Consider the following 24,923-nt stretch of genomic DNA (forward strand, 5'->3'; position numbering starts at 1 on the left):
ATTGTTAAGTTCTAAACAAGACGGTAGTTTTGTGATAAATGGCCGCTTCGCGTGACTCCAGCACGAAGTTTAAACACGTTAATCATGTGTGTTACATCCCCGGTAATAACGCCATGTGCCTTTAGGATAACACTGGGTTTCCAGTCTCAGGTATGCATAGATATTAATGGGTAACTTTGCTCAGAGGAACATTATGAACAGCACTTGCCTACCAGAAAACAGAAATAGGCTTCATTCTTGGAACGTACTTGCTTTCCATATGCTACAGACTATCTCAACTCACTCTAATTATGGTTCCGAGTTTGTCAGTATTCCCTCCGTTCTTGTGAATGTCGTCAATGTTGAACAGTATATTTGCATCACGTTCTCTGATGCCATGATATAACTGAAAAATGGTTCAAAATGTCATTGCATTCACTCTGACTCACTCACTCACTCCCCCACTCACTCACTCCCCCACACGCTAACGTGTATTACAACCGCTTCCTAATTAGAATGACAATAACTAACATTCTACTCGTAACCTTAATATCCTTTCATATGATGCATGACATATTGGTGGTGCCATGTTAATACTAAGAATCTCTGGGCTTTTGCATGAGACGGAGGTATCAGAGTATACATGAAGTGAGCCGACCATATCAGAAGTACCAACTTGACATGCCTGTCACCTCAACATGCATCTTTCTGAAGCCACCGACCTGGTTTGACCTGCCATGAAATTAACAGGCTTTGATTACAGTGTGAATTGTGGCTGAGTGGCCCAGTGCAATGTGTTGTTGGTTCGATCACGTTTAAGGGAGAAAGTACTGCTACAGTGTCATGTGCAAACTGAATCAGCTCAATATTATGTTCCTTCTCAAAGACTTTCAAAAGAAAAAAGTCAGAAAACAAAATCTTCTAGACATATGGATCGCTGATGTTGAGGTAAAGAATTAGCCCAAGCACCGATCCATTGATCGTACAAATACATACAGTGGACGGTGCTGTCTACAGTTATGAAATCGACACATGAAATGAAAACTAGGTAAGAGGGTACTGGAACCGTTAACAGCTGACATATTTTATAAACATAATCCAAATACAGCCACCGAATAATAACATTGTGGATTGGTATCATTGTTGCTCTTTGTACATTTGTTCATGGATTATATTATCAATTATTTATCTATGCATAACATACGGATTCATTTAGAATACAAAATGAGACAGCATTTGTTTCATGTATATGGTCGTATGCCAATATAACAAACATCCACTGTTAGATACATATAATATTAGAAGTTATGGTCCATTTTGAAATGTCCAGTTAACCACACAACAGACAAATACAGTTAATATAATTCTTCATGAAAGTTATTTATCGATGCATATGTTCGGTCGTATGTCGATATAACACAGATACATGACTATCTGCTAATCATGAGAAGCTAATGTCCATCTACAAATGTCGAGTTACACCACAGGGCAGACAAGGGCATTTGTTTCATGGAAGTGGTTGTATGCCAACAGAACAATGATCCATAGCATCATATAAAATGACAAGAACAAATTTACTTGTCGATTTTAGCGGCTAATTTTAAAAGTTATGGTCCGTTGGGAAACGTTGAGTTACACCACATAACAGCAGACTAAATCTAATTCATCATGAAAAATGTAGTAACAGAGACAAGTACATCGGTTCCGACTAACGTTTCCAAATTAGAAACAGACGCTCATTTATTGCTTCCTAGATTCCATAAAAGGCGGCTGTGAGAGTTGGCGATGTCTGAAGAACATTGCCGTAAGTCTGCGAGTACTGAAGTGTTCTACTAACAATGGCAGGACTGCCTACATTGGCCTTGGAATCGACTGGATGTCAGTTTTCTAAAAGAGCTAAAATAACACTAATTGTGTGGAGATAATCAGTTCTACTTTACCTAAACGTTCCCAACTTGTAATGACACAGTTCACTTTAAAACCTGCATGCTGAAAGAATCTACATAATTGATATCAGAGTGACGGCCAGACGGTCAGAAAATACCATTTGAAAAGTTCAAAGAATTTGAGAACCATTCGAATACGTCTCTCACTCACCATCCTTACAGCTGAAATTAGTTTGCCTAATTGAGCACTTCTTGAAGGCTTTTAGACACTTTGGAATTATTTGCCGTCTCTTGTATAAGCGCCACAGATGTCGACGTCTTAAATAGTTGTGGTAACCGTAAAAATTCGCAGGTCAACCAGTCCTGAAATCTTTCACCTTTCTGACTTAAGAGATTTTTACACAAATGGTACATGTAACAACAAGCATACATTATCGGTTCATCTCGATTTGTCCGTGAATATCGCCTTGGTACATGGGTGACTGTAGTTTGAATGTTTGTCAATAAACACACATTTAGATGGCTAGTAATACTATTCTCATATGTGAACATTTTGACGTAAACAGTAATTCCTAACGGAGCAGCAGATCTGAATAGGACCCTTGTAATCTATTTGGAAATGGATCAGGTTGTCATGCGTTTTGATGTGGCCGATTAGGTGACATAATAACAACATGCTCCCACGAAGTCATTCATCAGTCACTGGTTTCCAGGACCAGACTCAATTGTTCACAGACCAGCGTAAATTTATACCTCGAATAGTGGCAGCCTAAATCAAAATCTCAGTCAAAATCTAGATCCGTATTCATGAAAAGAAAATTAAATCATGAAATGACGAAATATCCTTAGATCAATGAAACCATTAGCAGAGAAATGCCAGATCCAATTAGAAGATGACATCCGACTATCATCATCTCGCCCTGTACTTGTCAGAGTTATTGCCCTTTGGGCCTGCCTTTTGTATGACATAAAGCATCCAAAAGGATATCTTTAATCGGAAACCTGACTACAAGGTTGCTACAGATGACATCTTTTCCAGATAACCAATTCTCAAAAACTAAAGCACCGGGACGTTTTCCTGTCCTGTTACTTGACATGCCTTATTAAACTTGCATCCTGTCAGTCACAATGGAGCCCTCTTGTCTTAAAGAAACAGTTCACTCCCGAGTGTTGATGAACTAACGGAAATGCAAAGTGAGTCTCCAAATGCCTGAAGGAATAGAGCCTTTTTCTGTTATCAATTCTCGAAGGAAAACATTTCACATCAAACAATTTTATAATGTCCTCGTATTAGATATGATTATCATCACAGGAAACCCTAGACTAGTGGCGACATGCTGAAAAGGAATAACCCTTGTTAAAAAACAAACATGGAAAATGTAACTTAAAGTTATTGAATTAAAAGCCCTTTGGAGTCGGTAACAACTTCAGACTGTTCTGTACGTTATACACAAATACAAGTTAAGAGTTAACCCATTTTTGCCAATGTTAAGAAACTAGATCTTAAAGATTGTCAACCGTTTTTTTTTTCTTACTCAGTTTGAAAAATCACTTTCTTCAAAGCAGTTTGAAGTGTTTGCAAATTTCATCTTTTTGCGCCTGAAAATGCATTTGCAACTATTTTAATTTTCCATCATAAGGAACTATGAAGTCTGGTGACCTTTTCCTGAGGAGTGCGCTCATGACAACTAATGACCTCGGATGTGTTGACATAAGCTAGGCAAAGGTCTAAGCAAGTGACTATTCAAATGCAAAATAAAACCAGAAAACATTTAACATATGACAGTTTGTTCTTTACTACTATTCAGGCAAACATGTCTTTGTTTTAGTAGCAGTCAAGTTGAACACAAATTAAAGGACATTTGTGTCTTAATTAATCCAACCATTTGGTGTACACTATTATGTAGATACTTATAGGTTTTTAATTTCAAGAGGAGGAACCAGGCAGTTGAAGTTTTAATACAGTGTATGTTCTGTTCTGTTCTGTTCTGCTCTGTTCTGTTCTGTCGATTTTGGGATGCATGAATCTGCAGTTATATATATTAAATGTATTTCGAGAACGTGACCAGTGATCTAAAGTTTGAGAATGCTAATGTAGCTTTCCTGATATTTCCAACCCTGGTCACATTCAGAAAATACTGTAGCCACATATTTACATCTCCATCCTCTCAGATACAAGCAAAGTGAGTGCAAGTCCCAATGAGCAATGCCCATAGGTAACCGAGGGAAACACCTAAACGATTGTGTGTGCGACGTTATACAGGATGTACAAAAATCAGGCTTAGAACTTAAAATAAGTAGAAAATAAGTAAAAGGGATGGTTCAAACGGGTCATACACCCACGTCTGTATTGTCACAATACACGATCAATCACATGAATCTGTATGGCCATCGAAAGTTGTCAGTCCTTCATTTAGGGCGTAGTATGCGAAAGCATGAGGTAATGGTAGAGCCAACAGTAAACAGTCAAAAACAGAACAACTCATTTTGACAGATCAATATTGAAAACCCATAGAAGATCTCTCAGAATGGACGTCTTGTAAAGAAACCAAACTGGAATGATGTACTCAGTCACAACCCAATACAATGAGCTTAAGGTGCCAAGCACTGAAAAGTGGTCAGCGCTGACTTGTAAAAAGTCCCTCTTTCGAAGTATTCTTAAAGAAAAGCTGATAATCGTTTGTTAAACGTCATCACTTTCCCACATGTTCAAATCGCCTTAAACGATACATCATTCTGATCGGAGGTAATTGCAAATGAAACGTTGTTCCAGTAGGTTACACACAACATCAACAGGATACAAGGACACAGACTATCAGATTCAACTTCTCTCTCACACTCAGCTGTTCATGGAATAAAGCTTCTGGAATGAATCTTTTAATCTGAACTCAAATCAGTATTACTTACTTCAGTACTCTTAGATTATACAGATAACAGGAAATACCTGAAAATTGATACCACAGTACCATATATTATTATAAAATGGCTTATGGGAATAGAAGTGCACTGGGTATACTGGTAATAATCACCACTCGCTGTCAAAGAGGCTTCCATATACACTGACAGGATGACTACACGTTCTCCAGGCACCCCAGGATTAACACACACGTTTGGACTCCACGGCAGAGGGTTTGAGTCTTCCTATACGACCAACATTGTGAATGATGATACCAAAGAATTTCTACAATCTTCAAAAGGAATAAGTCAGAATACGTTGACATGTTAACAGCGAGATTTTCGTGTTAGAACTGGTTCCAAGCCAACGCAACGGTGTCTGAGCATGACAGACTGTGTGTGACACTGACTTTTCTCGTGTGTTTTAGCAAGGATACCGCTCTCAGGCAACTCTCCGGCGACGATCACTTTATTTATCGACATAATTCCCACCACGAGGAAATGTTACAGCCGGTGCTCTCTTTGTGTGACAATTATTTTTATGTTTTGGTAACGGAGAAATTTGGATATGCCCAATTGCTTGCCTTCTTCTAGGAATGGAAACTTCTTTGTTCTGTTTTGACAGAAGGTTTCGGTAAAGACCCTGATACCAAGAGCGACGTTTCCGTTCGGTAAACATTGGGTCATAGTAAAATAGAGAACATGTCACAAATAGAACATCTTACTTTATCTTTTCTTAAATTCTAACAAACTGTCAATGAAACAGTTTAATGATAGAAGTAATGTAAATCCATACCATAAAGTGTCGGTTGATTTTTATTCTTCTTTATCAGTAAGCCAATTTGCATGCATTGTGTAAACGTAATGCGAAATGGTTAAAAGAGGTGATTGGAGTTACCACCTAAGCATTGAATGCGCATTTTTATACTGTGATTCGTGAAACAGTATGCTCCCAACATACTACATAAATAACCGACGTCAAACTAAATTTATTAGCTCATCATTTTCATGCAACTCTGCAACTGTTAATAAACCTTGCTAAGTTAAAAGAGCGAAGCATTGCAATACAGAATATATATTAAATGAGACATTGTATTTGTTAGCAGACAACTTCTTTTTTGTATGGCACTGGATTAAATTGTCATCATTGTAATTACATTATGGGTCGGTGACCCTTGTACGAAATAAACTCTCTCATGTTAATGTGTGTCAGATGCATTAATGTGTTGAAAGAAATCCTTATCGTCAGGCCGACCCTCCCAGCTGGACGTTTCATTTATGCTACTAGATAGACGATGAAGATTAAAGACTGTCAGGTCTTGCAGATCTACTTGCCATTGCCAGCCTCGTGCTGAGATAACAGCTAATAAAGATCTCGAAGCTAAGTAGTCTACCATGTCGACATCCTTGGTTCAACATTAAACCATTCCTCAGTCGACACGGACTCAACTCCTGTTCTTGAGAAAGACAAGGATGTTTTTCGCATGTTGCATTTATACTACATTTAAATTGGTCGCACCGTATTATTTAGCTCAGAGGTGACAGACTGTCACGCAAACGGACTGGTTGATTCCATGTGATGACTTACATTGCGACCATATGACATTGCTACTTTCGTCTGTTGGAAGTATCCTGTTCTAAATTGAATCATGGTCAGATAAATCTCGTACATGTTGTTGGCTCGTCTTATGCCCGCATGCTGTCCTGCCTTCCACAGTGTTGAAATCTTGTCTATGGTATATGAAGATATACGTGTCTTTGCTCAAATATTCAGGTAAAGTGTATCCGGCGTTTATCCGTAGCCCACATCCACGTGTGCCTATTGTTTTGTTTTTGTTTAGTTGGTTGGGTTTTTTTTCTGTTTGTTTTTTTTTATTTTATTTCTCTCTTTTTTTCATTTTTGTTAATTAAGCTGTAGGCCTCTAAATTTTTGCACCCGTGCATACACGGATGCTCGTGATATCAGTCACTTGGTTACTTTATTTAGACCCGATTATTATTAATATGGAGCGGGAATAGTACTGAGTATTGCGTGTGTCACCGTTGCGTGTGTAACCTTTGCCCGCAACAAATAACACACCATCTAGGAGTTTAAAGACAAAACATTAACTTAAGAAAAGCAGTGTACGAGTACGGTCATTTCATGAACAATCTCGAATTCATGAATCACCATGAAAAAAATGAAGATAACAAGTATTCCCGAACCTATGTTTATACGAATCTGCAATTACTTCACGCCAACAATCGGCTATATTAAACATAAAAACCAGCGTTGTTAACTCCGGTATCTCGTATAAAGTAGGAAGTGTAACCGATACATAGAAGGAACTCTGTATAATAGTGACAACATCAATATCAGAAAGGCTTCCGCACTCTGCATTGAATTTGGATACTAGAATTAGATATTAACATTTCTGTTGTATTAAACGATTCGAGAAAGCTCATCAGATTATCTTGTATGTTAAGTTCAATCTCCCTACTTGAGCGTGGGGAAATAGCACATTACCTTAATGTATCGCCCCGGCGACAAAACCATATTGCACGACATAGTCTTAATACCAGTGTCACCGGCTTTCGCTGAATCGGCTTTGGCAATGTGACCATCTTTGAAGTTAAAACACAGCCCTGCTATGTAAACATGGAGTAACCGGAAGAAGCAGCGTGATTGTAGGGATTTCATTCAACGACTTTAGCCAATAGGTGATGTTCTTTGTTACACGCGTGTAGGAACGTATGAACTCCATTTGCAGTATTTGTCAGTACTGGAGCTGGTGGTGAAGTCATACAGAATGTCAGTTGCATATATGTCCTGTGTTCACCACTCTGTCACGATGTTTTCAATCCCTGCTAAAAGAATCTTGATTTTAAAGACTGATCATGTTTGACTATAAACACACACAGATACAGAGCGAGAGACGCAGACACACACAAGAGAACGCGCACGTTCCGGTGTGTCAGCTAATTGCAGGATGAACTCAAGTGAGGAATTTCTTATAATTTACAAATCAGAACGTGTATAGCGCAGACACAAGTAAAACCATAACACGGATAAATCTGAGATTCAAACCGTTAACCAAAGAGCACAGACAGGCTTCAAAGGAACCGTTTCTGCATAGATGGCACCAAAAGAGGACCATCTTCCAGCTACGTCTCTGCAGATTGTCTGTCGATTTGGAGATGTTTTAGAAATGTTTTTGTTTCAGCAAACATTCACTATTTAGTGTCAGTTCTTCCGGTGGAGCACGACTGATGACTGAAATTGGTCTCAATCGAATCAAATGAATATTGCCATGATCGCACGTTTTCATGGCTATAGTAAAACCACGACAGAACAGCATGAAAGTAAAAACATAACATAAAAGCATGAACATATGTTATTATGTTGTGTTCTTTTTGCCATACATCTACTGCAGATATCCCAACAGGGATCCAGTTTGTAATATTAATTACAACGCATATGATGCACATTGATCGATTAATGTTTTACATTACATGCAGCAATGCGGTTTTATAACTCCCTTAATCAATTTATGTAAGCCAGACATTAAATAGTGATTGATCGCAAGAATAACGGCCGCATACGGCAATGAGTGACGTGTTTATTCACAGCTTGTCCTCAAGCGTTTTTTTCTGCTCGCTGTCTCCTCCAGACACAATATCAGTAGAAACAACTTTTCAGTTTTCAAAAGTCAGCTTTCCACTTACATTGAGTAATATTCCAGCAATCATCGCCTTTGGTTTCTACATTTCATGACTTTGATAGTTCAATCGAGCATGTCTTCAACTATAAACATGTGCCAATGGCGATGTCGGTACAATGCATATGTAAAAATTGATAGTTACAAAACACTAGTATTATCTCTCTAGGGCAGACAGCTAAAGCCATTTCTGCATTTTTAGGGCAGTCCTATTTGAGCTCTCCCATCCTTTTGGTATCATTCGTCGACTGGTGGATCATAAGGTGGAGTAATGTATGGACTTTGAATGTCACTATGTTACTGACTCTACCAACAGTTGACGAGAACGTAAATCTCTGACATACAGCAACATAACGGTTCATGTGTTGTGTATCAACGAGAAACTACGAAACTGGAATGGGAATTGTACGTGCTTAGCAGTGAATAAAATGCAGGGATGGGAATGTGAAACCCGTATTTTAAAAGGGATTGTTCTTGTCTTGTCCCCGGTACGTTTCAGAAGTGTGTTTCTTTCTACCCACCTCGTCCCTGTTCCTTGTTTTGACTCCCCCATCCCTTCCCTCAACGCCGCCCCACCCCCACCTCTCTCTCTTAATGAATCATGCTGTCCTCACACTAAGTATACCAATATTGGCATTCGAACATTTCAAAGGTCACGTCGAACTAACGAGGCACTTCATGCAATTATTGAACTCTCACAAAACAGTTATTTAATCCTACGTAATTAGCGTCATTGTGAGTGTTAACGGCCATATTCTGTAAAATGATGGATGCAGTCACGTATATTGCGCTAGAGCTGACGGTGTATTTGCAAGGGATTACCCCAGGGACATCTCGTAACAACCTGACGCGGACTGTATGTGTCCCATGACAGACAGTATGATTAAAATGATGTGATATTGACACGACCATCCTATGATTACCGCTCCTGCTTTCAATGGTTTACAAACATCAAAGTCTCAAAGCTTTCAAAACGACTTATGGTAGACATGCAGTGTCCACTTCTAAATTTGGAGTATCAGAGGAAAACGAATAAGGGCTAACATACAACATTATATGATGAAGTGTATTTTTTCTGGCACATATTCATTTGCTTTCACTTGTGTTTTTTGTGTACGGGTAAATATTTTCACTTATTCGAGAACACATGTCATAACTATTTTATAGTGATTTAGATTATTCACGATATAATCGTGCACTCGGTTTTGCTTTTGGCAGCGATTTCTTTCGCGTGTGAAAGTTTATGTCCACGTGTATTCACATCCGGAGAAATAACGCAATGATTTAAGAATTCTACATAATTTGACAGATAGACACATTTGAGTGACTTGGGTTTATTAATACACACTGCCGCTTCCTGAAACGGGCTGACGGTTGCCGACAACAGCATCGTGAAGGTATGCGTATGTTCTCTGACTTAAAAAACCTTTCTTAACCTTAAAGCATATGTCTCCTTTTACACGTTGACAGCATATGGTACACTTTCTTGAAGCTGACAACGCGTAATAATAGAGTATTTAAAAGCTTTGACGATAACGAAAATCAGTTACTATTGAGTTCATACTCGATTTGACTGACTATTCATAGTTTTTAGTTCTTTAACCTGTCGTTTTATTTGGAAACAGCCAAGGCAGTTCACCTACTGGAAGAATTCGTGCAGTGTAAACCACCGACCAGGTCATATACAAGCATAACGATGTCACGCTCGTGAACAAAATACATGGCCTTGTAGCGTGCTGAACATTTGAATCAATACAACTCACCCCTTGGGTCCACTGGTATATGTGATCCACAGTGATGGCAAATAGCACCTGCTTAAAACCTGTTATCAGTTATCCATTCCAACTGTCCAGCAGTCATCGGTGTCATATGCATTTTATTATAAATCTGAAAAGAAGAACAAAACTAATTAAAGCTGACGCGTTTGAAATAAATTTCTCAAAAAATATTTTACGGCATTATATTATAAATCTGAAAAGAAGAGCAAAACTAATTAAAGCTGACGCGTTTGAAATAAATTTCTCAAAAAAGGTTTACAGAAGTTAATTAGATGCTACAATATTTCGAATATTTGCGAATGTTGTCTTCTTAATGACTTTCGTGCTCAATTTGTCGTGCACAGCTTTCATTCGGGGTCTACACTCTACTGGCTTTAGCCAGTTTCTGGTCATTCCGGGAATTGCATGTGTTTCTACGGTTAAATATAATCAGGCCTGTTTGAGTTTGATATCTGTGAACGAAACTTCACGAATGTTTTCATTTGATGGTTTTTATACTCCTTTAGCCACTATGCATGAAAGACTTGTGGGTAAACTGTTATAGCTCCTTTAGCCATTATATATGAAAGACTTGTCGGTAGTCGTAAGCAGAACAGCACATTCATTCTTACAGAACGTGTTGGACTTGTTTGTGGTTAATCGGTACCGAGCGATTGAAAGTTTCCCGAAAAAGTTGTCGGCTTCAATCTAACCAGCAAACAAGGCCAGACGGGTAACGTAACTGTCGCCACAGCACTGCAGCGAACCGGAAGTTGCGTGATGCGAGGATGGATTTTCGGTTAGTTGTATATAAAGAGTGCTACAAGCTCGCCATTTGCTGATTCCTTGATTTCCGTCAACTGCTCTCAGGGCCTAGGTGATGGTGTCACGTACGTGCACCTAGCACTGGTTTCCACCGGACCCGCAGTTTGTCCTAAATGGGCTATGTTTGCGAGTGCGAAGCGAGCGTTGTGGAAGACAGCAGTATATAATAAATCGGATAGCTCGATCCCTATCTCGATAGAAAATGTAATTTACATTTTCTTCATCGTGTTAAAAACTCAAAACTACTTAATTCTTGTAGTAAATGATTGATGGCCAAAAGGATTTTTCATGACACAACTTGTAACATAACGATTGCTTCCACGGAAGCGAGATTGTGGTCGAAGTGACAATAATATTGTAAGTAGTATTATATTGAAACCCAGTTCACTTCCAAGCGTGACATTATTATGTTATACGCGAAATGCTATTGTCAATCAACCAAGTACTCTACTACCACCGAAACAGCATTTATTCACACACTGCCGGATGATCCCGACGCAGCCATTTAAAAAAGATAATGACCTCACTGTCTAGAGTCAGTTCGATAATCAGTTAGATTATTTTGAATAGGTTTGTTTTCGTCAAGTTAGAAAATCAAACCATTTTCCTACTTGTAGTTACATATGCATTTGAATGATGTCCGAAAGAATTTGGGTCCAATCGTATGGTCCAATCAGTGAGCTTTTCACAGATTCATGCATGAAAACAAGCCATAACTCGGAAGCTAGGCAAAGAAGATGAGTGAGTGAATTCAGTTTTCCACCGCTCTTAGCAATATTCCAGCTATATGGCGGTGGTCTGTAAATAATCGTGTCTGGACCAGACAGTCCAGTGATTAACAGCACGAGCATCGATCATCTGCGCAATTTGGAACCAATGACATGTGTTGACCAAGTCAGAGATCCGGGCCAACCAAACAGTTAGTCGCCTCTTACTACAGGCATAGTCGCCTTTTGTGGCAAGTATGAGTTGCTAAAGACCAATTGTGTCAAGGATCTCCACGGGTCCAAGGAAGGTGACAAGATTAACTGACAGTAGGTTGTGAAAGCATAAAGCTGTCATTTTCCACAATATTTGCCCCGATTTTAAGTTTGGACAAACCTGTAAACAAGGAAATTTACCCCGGAAGTGTATGTGAATTCTACAGCAGTATTTCTGTCAAAAAACGTAATTGGTGTGGAATGCTCCACAGGCACTAAAAGAAATTGCCTTTTTCATTAAGCTGTTGGTAATTCTTTTTGCTGATGATACAGTAGTTTTACCTCAATCTCCTTCTGATTTGAAAATGTGGAAGGCTTTGATGATATTTACTGTACACGACGAAAAACGGAGAGTTAATACTTCTAAACCTAATGTTGTGGTTTTTTCTGAAAGAAGCAGTAAAACTGGTGCTCCATTTCTTCTGCAGAATACTGTTTTACAGGTAGAAAAACATTACGTATGTCTTGGTGTTCTGTTCACAAGCATCGGTCGTTTTTGTAAGACCATTAAACGTCTCTCTGACCAGTCATCACGTGCAATGTTAGCGATACTGTGACGAGAACAATCAGTTATTATCACTTGTTGATGGAGAACAGTAAAAATGCTACAGTATGACAGAGAAGGTAAAGTTAACGATATCATTTATAATATAAAGAGACAAAAATATAAAGACAAAAATAAACATCTAAACAACTAAAGGTAGATCACCATAACATGGACCAAGGGGACTAACATTGGCTACCTGCATGGACTATTCACTTAGGACGTATTTATTTGAAATTATTTTCAATATGTGTATTGTTGGTAAAAACAACAACCTCAGATTTTTTGGTTTACGGTGAACTTGGAAGGTACCCACTTAGTATTTCTATCAAACTGAGAATGTTATCACATTGGTGTAAATTATTATTATTACCACATGGAAAACTATCAAACGTCATGTATAAATTGATGTTCATTTTGCAAATTTCTCAGGCAAATGCTAAATATCCACTAACAGCGGAAGTGAAATCTATCTTAGAAAGAGGCTTTAGTTACATTTGGCAGTTACAAGAATTGCAGAGAACCAACTGGCTGGTAAATAATATTAAAACTATACTACTCTTTGATCAGTTTCTGCAAACAATCATCGAAAGGCCCATATTACAATATGTGTAAGGACAATCTGTTTAAGGACAATCTGTTTAAGGACAATCTGTTTAAGGACAATGTTTTGCAAATTCCTCCTGATCTACGTATTTATATTATAAAACTTAGAACCTGAAAGCATAGACTTCCTATCGAAACTGCTAAATTCCATAATATTGAGAAAGAAAATTGAATGTGTATGTCATGTAAGAGCAAAATGGCGGGGGTAGTGATTTTTACTTTACGCTAGAATGCAATGTGGTGCACGAATTGCGAAACAGGTATCTCATAGCACATTGTTGTAAACATCCCACTGATAATGAATATCGTTCACTTATGTCTATCGCATTCAAACCAATGCTCATTGAATGTGATATGGGGCTTGCGTACTACCACACACACACACACACCCACACACACACACACCCCACCCGTCATCCACTATATGTATGATCTCTTAGTATGAAAGTGTCATTCGTTTCCTATGTAAGCACATCGCTCAAGAGAATGTCAGCTTTTCGGAACTCTGTCGAAAGTTTTACAAACTAATATCAGAAAATATTTTATCAGTATTTCATAGACCAAGATAGTATCAATATGATATTCTCTTTAATAGCACGGAAGAAAATAGACAGGAAGAAAAACAAAGCACATCGATTCTGCAATACATTTTCAAACTTTATATTCATATCTTGACCGAACTGACACGGAAAATCAATCTGATTTGCCATAATTGCTTGCCGGGGGAAATCAGGGATAATTAACGTCCGCGACTGTTCAAAAGTTGACGGGCATCCGTCGACGGAATTACCGACAAATTAAGGTAATTCGGAATAACTCCAGACTCTGTACATAAAATTCGAGTACAAGTGATTAATTATCGACCAGTGATGGTTGGGTTTAGGATTTCCATTTCAGAAATTGTTTAAAGTCTGTGATTATTTTGTCTTCTTGAAACCTATATCATGGTCAGCACAGCAAGAGTGAAGCAGTGGTCAAGAGCTGCAGCGTGTGATACACGATACCCTAGTCCACACACCAGTGATTTACACAAGCAGAAAAAACATCTTAAACATGTGTCATGGTTGCATGATTTTTTGTTACCGAAAAGTGGCTTACTCCATTAGCTCTTTTTTTCATCGCAGGATGCCATTTGACATTTTGATGCTAGAATGTCTTGAATCCATTGCAGAGTGATTGATGTCGCTGTTATTGCAGATGATACATCATGATGTTCCTAAAAGGCAGGTATATATATGTGCCATGATTCTTGTCACCGTGGCCTGCAAGACATAATCGCCATAACTGACATTGAAATTTCCTTTCAGGGTCCGAAAATCTGATATGAAACCATAAACTGTCGCTGTAGCATGACGATCTGCAATAGCTTATTGGCACATCAGTCAGCATGACTGAGTACGTAATAACAACATAATCCCGTGTCAATAAAATCAAGCAGTTTTGGGTAATGTCTTCGATCTCCTTTAGGGTAAAATGGACTAACGTGAATATGGGAAGAATAATTCCATGAACTACGATCCGAAATTGTGAACAGTTTTAAGACAGTAAGAAGTACTTGGTTGTCCAGAGAGACGGAATGAGCAAAAATGAAGTTTACTGAGGGTCCATAGTCGGTTCTTGGTCAGTAAAGTACATTTATTTGGGCATGGGTTTCGTCCATGGCTCTCAACACAACTACCTAATCGGACTCGGACAACATTGGACATCACGATCCCACCTACTCTGTAACTGATAATGAAATTCTACGTAAAGTAATGACAAGTCTCTATTCTCTTCTCAAACACATTCAACTTGGCCTGAACGGAAAATAAAGTCTGATGATATGAATGGATCACTGATAAACCCGTGATGGCACCATGTGTTCAGAAATGTGAAATGCATAAGCACACCCTGCTCCTCAAATTTTACCCATCGCGCACACAGAAAGCTTACACTGACATACCATTTCACCCTCATTGAAACCGGACACGAATTTGGAAATCATTGCATGAAGATATAGGCGAGGAGGCTTACCAGAAGGAAAGACTGAGCATTACAACAAAGATGATGTAATCACTGCGTGTCCAGCTTAACGACTACATGCGTATGTGTCTTGACTATTCTATTGTGAATTGTCTCGTGTATCTGGTTCAGTGAGTGGGTGAGTGAGTGGGTATGGTTTTACCGGGCTGGTAGCAATATTTCAGAAATGGCGGTAGAGACACCGGGAAAGGGCTCCACACGTTCTGTCCATGTGGGGAATCGAACCCGAATACACATAATAATATTCCATTTCAGTGTTAAATGTTCTAGTCATGATATGGCTGAAACTTTGCCAGTGTGACGCTAAATATTGACTCACTTACTCAGATCCTGTTTACTGGTCCTGGCATGTTGTTTTAATATATGTAGGATGGAAGGGAACATTCTGAGTGTTCTGTTTATTCTACAGTCAACAACGTCTCTGCTACATACTGGAATAATGGAGTCCGACATATTGAAAGCCGTGCATATAACACCCACCAACCAGTTCCTCAACCTTGCAGTCAAGGAATAACACGTCACTCCACGGCGAACACAATCGAGCAAATATGTGATGGCAATACAAGTGGGATACATCTAGATGTATATACGTCGTCACGTACATATAATTATTACTCGCCCGTTGAAGATACTGCAGTGTAACATTTTCACTTCAATATTACACTAGTGTAATACCGATGTATGACGTCAGAATGGTTCAAAGTTGTGACGTCACAATGCTAATGTTGATGTCGCGATTTTACTAGACCTTGCTTGACTTGAAAGCTGAGTGTCCTCACACTATAGGCAATTTCGCCGCAGTTTCTGTCAATTTACGTTGGCGAGTAATAAACAGAATACTAAACTCGCTTCCGTGAAATACCATTTTCCTTAAACTCGTTAAAAATTTAGTATCGAACTCGCTTTCGCTCGTTTGATACCAAATCACTAACTCGTTTAATAAAAATGGTATTACACGGAAGGTCGTTTAGTATCCGTTATCTATCACGACAAATTCAAGCTCGTTTAATTGTTGTCTAGGGATACCGATTAAGAGATATACGGACGAACAGTAAGACAGGTTTGTTGTCACCCGGCTCCTGCGTGCTATATGGCGTGATGTATAGAATTATTTGCAATATGATGTACGCTCCTCGAACACGGAACACAACGCCACGCCACGTTCGAGATTAGTGGGCAACTAGTAATGTCTCTGCTAACCACATCAGTGACATATCATAGCTCCATTCTCACACCAACAAACTGATGTACCGACAGCGATGCAGAGATGAACCATGTCATGTGTATAATAGCTGACAAAATGTTATTTGCGCAGGTAATAAAGCATACGTATAGCATCGTTTTCTAACAAGACTTAACAGCAACTTGAACCCAGTGTCATCACCGACAGGAACCTAGTGTCATCACCGACAGATATACACATAAATCTTGTTTCAAATGTAAATCCATATATAAGTAATTTGTTCGAGCTACCTTCAGATTGTCCATGACGACACTGCATTTAGTAATTGGAAAGAGATAACATTGTGCTTCATTTCAAAGTGGTTTTAGAACGTGAACGTGCGCCTGAAACGCATCTATTCCATTCAAGGTTCCCTATTTGAAGTGTCCGGTGTGCACCAAATGCATTACACGACACTTAAAATAATCACTAGCAGAGGAGAACCTCATTGAACCATTCTGTTCGCCCGAAGCCATACCAGACTTTTTAGAACATTAAGTTAATCGAAATCTGATGTAAGGCCCTTGTTCGAAAATTAAAATGGATATTTGATACGCTTATATGTGATTATGTTTTACTGCTTCTTATTAACTAGTGTATCAGCACAACACGGTAATCCTGGGTTCGATCGCCATGTCACCGCATGATGTTTACGATGGCATGCTTGCATGACGACAATGTTTAATGGAGAACCAGAGAACATCGTGACAATCTCTGGAAATACAGTTATTTGTCTTTAACACATCGTTATTTATGGACCATGAAACTGTCAGAGTGCAGCAAAACAGACACAACGGCGATCTTTTCTCTTCCAATATTCAAGCCATCCCATGTTAACCCTATCAACAGTGGCGTTTGGTTGATACAAGCATGTACGAAACAACAACCTGAAAATGGCAACTTTACCTAAATACTTTGTCCTGTTTCACACACATACATGATTGTTTTTATCTAAGAAAGAACCAAGTCTACACGTTTTGTTTGAGGGTTTTTTTAATGTCATTTCTGCATGTATGTTTTTTTTTCTTTTCATGGATAATCAATGCGCCTGTGAACCTTTTTATAGGCGTAATTTGTGCACTGTAGGTTTTTCTTTGATGGTGGTATCCATATAAATGCATTTGTATTGACGTCTCGGAAGATGCATGGTAGAACTATTGTAATCTATACCATTTCCATATAACTGTCTTTTTTTGTTGTCGTCTTTGCTTTAGTTTTTACATACAAATTTCTAGTGATCCTCCATTTAGAGCACGCCCCCTTTCATAGAGCTACGACTACCACACAGATTTAAACTAAGATCTGGACCAGATAATCCAGTGATCAACAATATGAGAATCGATCGATAATATGAGCCAGTCAAGTCAGCTAGCCTGTTAGTCTTACGGCAACCATGGACTACTGAAGACGTCAAGGCTTTGAAATGGGTTTTGTAACATGTACAGTATATTCAAGCGTTTTAAAGTTCCGCTTATAAGGTTCTTTTGGTTAAAAAAACAGTTTTCACTGAATTATGATTTATGAATAGGTGTCATCTGTATGATTCCTCATTTCCCGTACATATGTAAGACTAACAATTAGTCTCTGAAATGAACATATTTTACTGAGAAAAGGTTCATAGTGTAATAATGTAATGAAATAAAGCCTTGAGATGTCTTCATTTTCAGCTAAGGAAGCTGAGGAAATCTAGACTTCCCACATTTTCTAGACATGCGTGGGCTTTCTTGTATATGTTTCCTTCAGAGTCTGGACGACAGACCAGTATATATGTTGTCAAAGTTAGCTGACTATTTTTTCAGTTGCATTAAAGCTTGTTCCTCATGCGTGTAGGATATGCGGTTAACATATAACGTGATGTATAAACACTATGCATTACGATAGTATGAAATACTCTTGAATGGCACATCGTCAAAGCTGATATCGGAGATAACTAACACTTGGAAAGACTTAGAGAGGTCCTTTTGATTACTTCCGGTGTGCGAGGAATCACCCATTTTTCTTCACATGGTTTGCTTTGGAATTATATATTAACATTCACTGTTCACAGTTCGCCCTTGCGAAAGGGGGAAGCTGGTGTATTTTTACGGGCTTGAAATTATTTGTCACAAGAATTCCATGAATAAATATTACCTGCCATGGTAAATATTGAAATAAATCGTGCAATCAAACTATCTCAGTGTCAACCAGTATGTGATAAAACATACATTGCATCTTAAGGGGATCAATACGTTTAGAATGTGCTAATCAAATATGATGTTCTACTGTTTGCCAATAACCTGATTAGAGAGGATTATTGGTCAATAGAAAAAAAACAGCACATTTCATCAAAGACTGTGGTAAATATCACACTGTTTTGAGGATCAATGGGTCATTTGAAAGCTATTCCTTGAATACAAAGTACATTAACATTAAAGCACAGTCTCAAAATGATGTCAAAACGAAAAAAATCAAAGAGACAAACCATGGGAATTTGTTGACTTACTTGGTAATATTTACACGTTTGCTTCTACAAGATAACAGCCGCTTTAATCATTTTGGTAAATGTGCGTTGACTCTTACGTTGTGAACAGTTCATATCACGATTTGAGGAGCATCTGAAAGACACAGCAAGCTAATGATAACATGTGGTGCGGAATGATGACCATTGGTTCCTGTAGGACTCATTACATCTCAAGCATATTGTGATCTTAACATTACAATTCATTTGTACAATTTGCATTTCTCAAGTTTCGAGGTACAATTATTGCTCGTTCATTCTACGAAACCTGTAAACATACCTTGACTCTGGATGGCAAGTACTTTCGGTTACATGATACGGTCATCCTTTCGCGAACACTTGGCATCCTCATTGACAGTGATGCGTAAAATTAATAGCATCAATAGTATCGACATCGATACTTAAAGCAGAATCAGAAAATGACCCCGGCATTTGATAACGAATTAGTGTCAAATGTTGAAGACACTTGAGGCAATCAGTGTTCAATTCGATGCGGTGCCACGTCATTACACATTACAACACAACACAGTATAACACAAGACAAGACACCACAGAATTGTGCAAAGGTGTACCTTTAGGCAAAGTGTTTTAAGTTCTGTTTACATCTATTACCGATCAGTTTGTTGCTAAGACGCCAAACAGGTAATGTAACTTTCTCATCGATATGACAGACACTGTAAGTAATCCAGTTTTGTTTCAACGTTTGGTATCTGGAAATTGTAATTTTATTTGTTTCACGATGGCATTCGGCAATTTTGGTAATCAACGCAGAGAAAAAATCTGATCAGATACGAGACACTGCTTTCAGTGAATAAGTGAATTATTTTTGGCGTCAGTAATCAAACAAGATATTGGTCTTCTTATAGTTCATGAAAATGCATAGGATGACAACAAGGATGTAGAAGAGTGATTTTTTACCATCGGAAACTAATACGTCGTATCTGAAGTCCCCCAGCAATCGTTCTTCTACGCTAAAGCTTCCCCAGGGCTTAGGATTCTCTGTCTTGAGGCAATATCATGTAAAATCATGGTTAATGCAGTATGGAAACGGTATGGAAAAAACGGTGTCTAATACTAATTGGTGAATCGATCACTTCAATTTCGAACTCGAATACACATTATGTCTTTGTAGGTTAAATTGGGGAATTTCACATTGTCAAGTTCTAAATAAGATGGTAGATTTGTGACAAATGGCCGCTTCGCGTGACTCTAACACGAAATAGGAAGCATGTTCAGCATGTGGGTTAAATCATCGGTAATAACGCCATGTCTTTTTACAATAACAGTAGGCTTTCAACCTCAGGTATGGACAGGTAATTACGCTCAGTGTGATGTTGTGAGTAGGCAGCCACAATCTCAGAATGATGGGATATGTTTAAATCAAAACTGGTAGGATGAAAAAAAACACTTCTCATGGTTTATGGCGCCTATGATTAAGCCGATACCTTTTGAACTTAAACACTCAAATTTTATATAAATAGAAATAATTTACCGCTTCAGATAAATCTAATTCATTTAACGAAAGGGTATGTAATTAATCGAAGCCCTTAGGGCAAAATTGTATAGCTAATGAAATACATTTTCATACTTGAACGTACACCATAAAGTACCTTGAAAAAAAGAAACACTGTTGTCTTTATGGCGATCACTCCGCATCCACGAACAACAGACGAACCAGAACCTACAGAAGTGACTGCACACGACTCTACGCTTTATACCTTGTACCTTGGCGTTAGGATTCTGTAACTTGAAACTACACTGAACACGGAAGCATTCTAATGTAAGATCATGTTTAACGCAGCGACCAAGAGGTATTGCAAAAAGGACCTGGAACTGGATGTTATCTGGCCAATACTAATTGGTGCATCGATTAACAACACCCGATTGTACGCAGCAGTATCATGATGTAGTACACTAGAAACGAACTTCGTACTTATATGTAGCCATATGAGGAATCGGCTCAGTGTCAAAAAAGCTTAATGGGCTACTCGATGGTTCTCTACAGAAGCAAGAGTGAGTTAAAATTTAACGTCACATCGGCACTACTGTAGCTATACAGTGACGGGAAATAAATAAATACAAGTAGTTAAATAACCAGTCATCGACGGAAATTAAAAGAGTATCACAAACAGAGTTATAACTAGCTAGAATGTATTTTTGAAAGCAGAGAACTATGTTGACCATGCTAAGGGTCGTGGGCACGTAACAGAAGTGAGAGCAGTTTGGCATTATATATACTGTTGTCATCATCTGTTAGTTCGCTGTTACACTCTAATATTCAATTTCTGTTCATAACACCCATATAGATGTATACGTCAAAACGTATATAACAATTGAGTATTCAGTCACTTCCCAGTCCGTTACCGTCACCTACTGCTCAAGGTGACAAGATCATTTCAATGGTGCTTCATAATCTTACGCTCGAGAACAAGTGGCATACTAAACACTTTAAATATGGGTAGATCGTTTTGTAATACCTATTGCCATGTGTACCTGCAGTCTCGACAGCATCATCATGTTTACCTATTCGCACAGTTTCATCACTAGCTGGTGAGCTGAGAACACGTAAATACAGCATGCACAATGGATAGCACCTGACGATAGATTCCCTAAGGTATGCATATTACCTTACATAAATAGCATCGCCTACAAGAAACAGTAATGGCAATGTTATATTCGAAGTCCGACGTAGCTTTCATTTGGATCGTAGTGTAAAAAGTCGTCATCTCGCTTTGCTGAACATGAATAATGTAGTATCTAATAGTGCTAATAATTATTGCGTGGGTGATTTTGGTTTACATAGTTCGGTGTGACACTTCTCGGATTATCGTGGGTTGAACTGAGGAAGGTATGCTAGTTCCATGGTTGTATATAAACTGACCTGCAACTGCAGACTGTCACTTTCAATCATCGATATGTCCTATTGGCTACACTCAACCACGGCATTGTGCCAATTCCATTAAACCACTAAATGCAGGAAAATCCTTGACTGACTGACGTTTTTCTACTGCTTGTAGTTGTCACATCGTGCATGTTCATTTTGCTTTTAAGTGCCTTACAGTGATATTGTCGTGCAGTCTTACTGGTATGATTTATGACAGCTTAGTGTTATGTTCCTTGTCAAAGGCCCTCTCGAAAGAAAAAGTGAGACAGCGACATCCTCTTGATATCGTCTTGGGTACGATGTTATTGTGGTAAAGAGGGAACCGTTACATTGATCTTACAAATGCATACAATAGATATTGTTATTTACAGTAACGAATTCGATGAATTCAGTGAATACTATATAAGAGAGTGACAGGTTCGTTACAGTTGACATATTTTATAAAACAAAATCAATGTAGAATCTAAGCATAAAACACATTGTGGATTGGTATCGTTGTTGCTCTTTGTACATTTGTTCATGAATTATATTATCAATTATTTATCTATGCATAACATACGGATTCATTTAGAATACAGAATAAGACAACACGTGTTTCATGTATATGGTCGTATGCCAATATAACAAACATCCACTGTTACATATATATAATTTTAGAAGTTATGATCCATTACGAAATGTCCAGTTAACCACACAACGGACAAATACAGTTAATATAATTCTTCATGAAAAATGTAGTAACAGCAACAAGCACATCGGTTCCGGCTAACGTTTCGAAATTGGGAACAGACGCTCATTTATTGCTTCCTCAAATCCGGAAAGGGCAAAGGGAGTTGACGATGCTTGAAGAACCTAGCCTTAAGTCTGCGAGTACTAAAGTGTTCCCAACAGATGTTGATTTTCTAAAAGAGCTAACTTATCAGTAATTGTAAATCATCGGTTCTGCTGTACTTTACTGTTTCAACTTAAAATGGCATGTTTCTCTTCAAAATCTGCATGCAGAAAGAATGTACACAACTGATTATGTGAATGACGGCCAACATGTCCTGGTCATCTCACAGTCCCATTTAGTCAGGAAATACCATTGAAAAGTTCAAAGAATTTGCGAACCATTCGAATACGTCTGTATCTCACCATCCTTATAAACATAGTCATCCTAACTGAATACTTCTTCAAAGCTTTTAGACACTTTGGAATTAATTGTCGTCTCTTGTGTAACTGTCACAGATGTTGACGTCTAAAGTAGTCAGAGTAACTTTGAAACATCACACGTCAACCAGCCCTGCAGTCTCTCAATTTTCTCATGTTAGCGTCTTCACACATGGTACTTCTAACAACACGCACACACTGTCCATCCATCATGATGTGTCCGTGAATATTACATAGGTTCATGTGTGATTACATAAAGTTACATTACGTTCCAATATGTTATTGGCTTCAAAAGGACATTAATGTAAAGTAGTAATACTATTTTCGTGTGAGTCCAGCGCCTCCAAAGAAGACGATGTCACCATCTTTGGCCCCATACTTGGTAGATGTATCGCCCTTAACCCTTATGTGAAACCCTTATGTGAAACGCTTCAAAAGGACATTAATGTAAAGTAGTAATACTATTTTCGTGTGAGTCCAGCGCCTCCAAAGAAGACGATGTCACCATCTTTGGCCCCATACTTGGTAGATGTATCGCCCTTAACCCTTATGTGAAACTCTTAACATCTAACGTAAGATCTTTGGTCAGAAAACCTGACTCTAAATTTGCTACAAATGACACCTTTTCCAGAGAGCCAATTACCTTTTACAAAAGCTACAGCATCATGATGTCTGCCTGTCCTCTTTCTTAACATGCCTTATCAAACGTGCATGCTGTCAGTCAGCACGGAGCCCCTGCCTTAAAGAAGCAGTTCCCTCCAGAGAGTTGAAGGCCTAATGAGAAATTTGTTGCCTTCAAATGCCTGAGGGAATAGAGCATTTCTCTGTTATCAATGCTCGAAAGAAAACATTTCGTCAAACATGTTTGAAATGGTCTCGTCTTAGATATCATTATCATCATAGGACAACCCAGTCTTGTGGCCACATGCTGCAAAGGAATTATTACCCTTGCCTACACAGAAACATGAGAAATGTAACTTAAAGTTATTGTATTAAAAGCCTTTTGAAATCGACAACACTTTCATATCGTCTTGTACTACATACATACATGCCCGCGAAAGAATGTCAACCGACTGGGAAAAATCACCTCCATGACAGCTAGCAAATTTCACCATTTTCGCCTGAAAATACATTTTATGTACAGCCTCGGGGTTCTTGCTCTGAGGACTGAGCACATGTGGACCACGAATGACCTCGGATATATCGACATTCCTATAGCTAGGCAAATGCGAAAACAAAATTAACGGTTTGCTCCTTATTAACAGTCAGGCAAGTAGCCCTCTGATAGGAGCAGTAAGGTTGAACACCAATAAAAAGGACTTTTCTTAACCTCAACTTTTGGGTTACATTATTAGTTCAGTTTGGAATGCGTGAGTCTATACTTTTCTGTTAAGGTACTGCAGTAATCAGTAATTCGTAGCGTCACTACTGAGAACGCGAAAGTAGCTTTCCTGATCTTTCCAACCGTGGTCACACTCAGCAAACGTTATAACCACACAATTCTTTTTCCAACCTGTCAGACAGAAGTAATGTAAGTGCATGTCCCATTGAGCAATGTGGACCATGAATCTAGCTAGCCAATGAAAATATCTAAAAGATTGTATCTGCTACATCGTACACGGTGTAAATAAATGACACGGGGCTTATAACTTTAATTAAAAGAAATCAAAGGTATGGTTCAAAATGGTTATAGACCCACATCTTTATTGTCACAATACACGACCAATCACATGTATCTAGTCTGTGTGGTCGTCAGAAGCTGTCAGACCTTCCATTTATGAGTCGTTCCACGGTACCGGAGATAGAATATCCCCCGTGGGCCCACTTCAACAAAACTTCAGAGGCTGTTTGGGTACGACTAGCGCCTGCTTAGACCATCGAGGTACTAACACTTGTCTGAACACGTGGTAAGAACGGCATGACTCTGGGTGACACTGACTGCAATGGATGGTCGTAAATGCATGATTACATTGAAATGA

General features: G+C 38.6%; 1 protein-coding gene across 1 annotated transcript in view; it reads right to left on the reverse strand.

The window, feature by feature from the left end:
- LOC137278407 (growth hormone secretagogue receptor type 1-like) overlaps window positions 1-24,923 on the reverse strand; it is a 159,322-nt gene that overhangs the window by 95,053 nt on the left and 39,346 nt on the right. The window contains exon 2 of the mRNA XM_067810710.1: window positions 10,222-10,345. The gene's annotated coding sequence lies outside the window, so the exon portion shown is untranslated. The remainder of the gene's footprint in view (window positions 1-10,221; window positions 10,346-24,923) is intronic.

This window comes from Haliotis asinina, chromosome 3 (assembly GCF_037392515.1).
Source record: "Haliotis asinina isolate JCU_RB_2024 chromosome 3, JCU_Hal_asi_v2, whole genome shotgun sequence".
Taxonomy (NCBI): Eukaryota; Metazoa; Mollusca; class Gastropoda; order Lepetellida; family Haliotidae; genus Haliotis; species Haliotis asinina.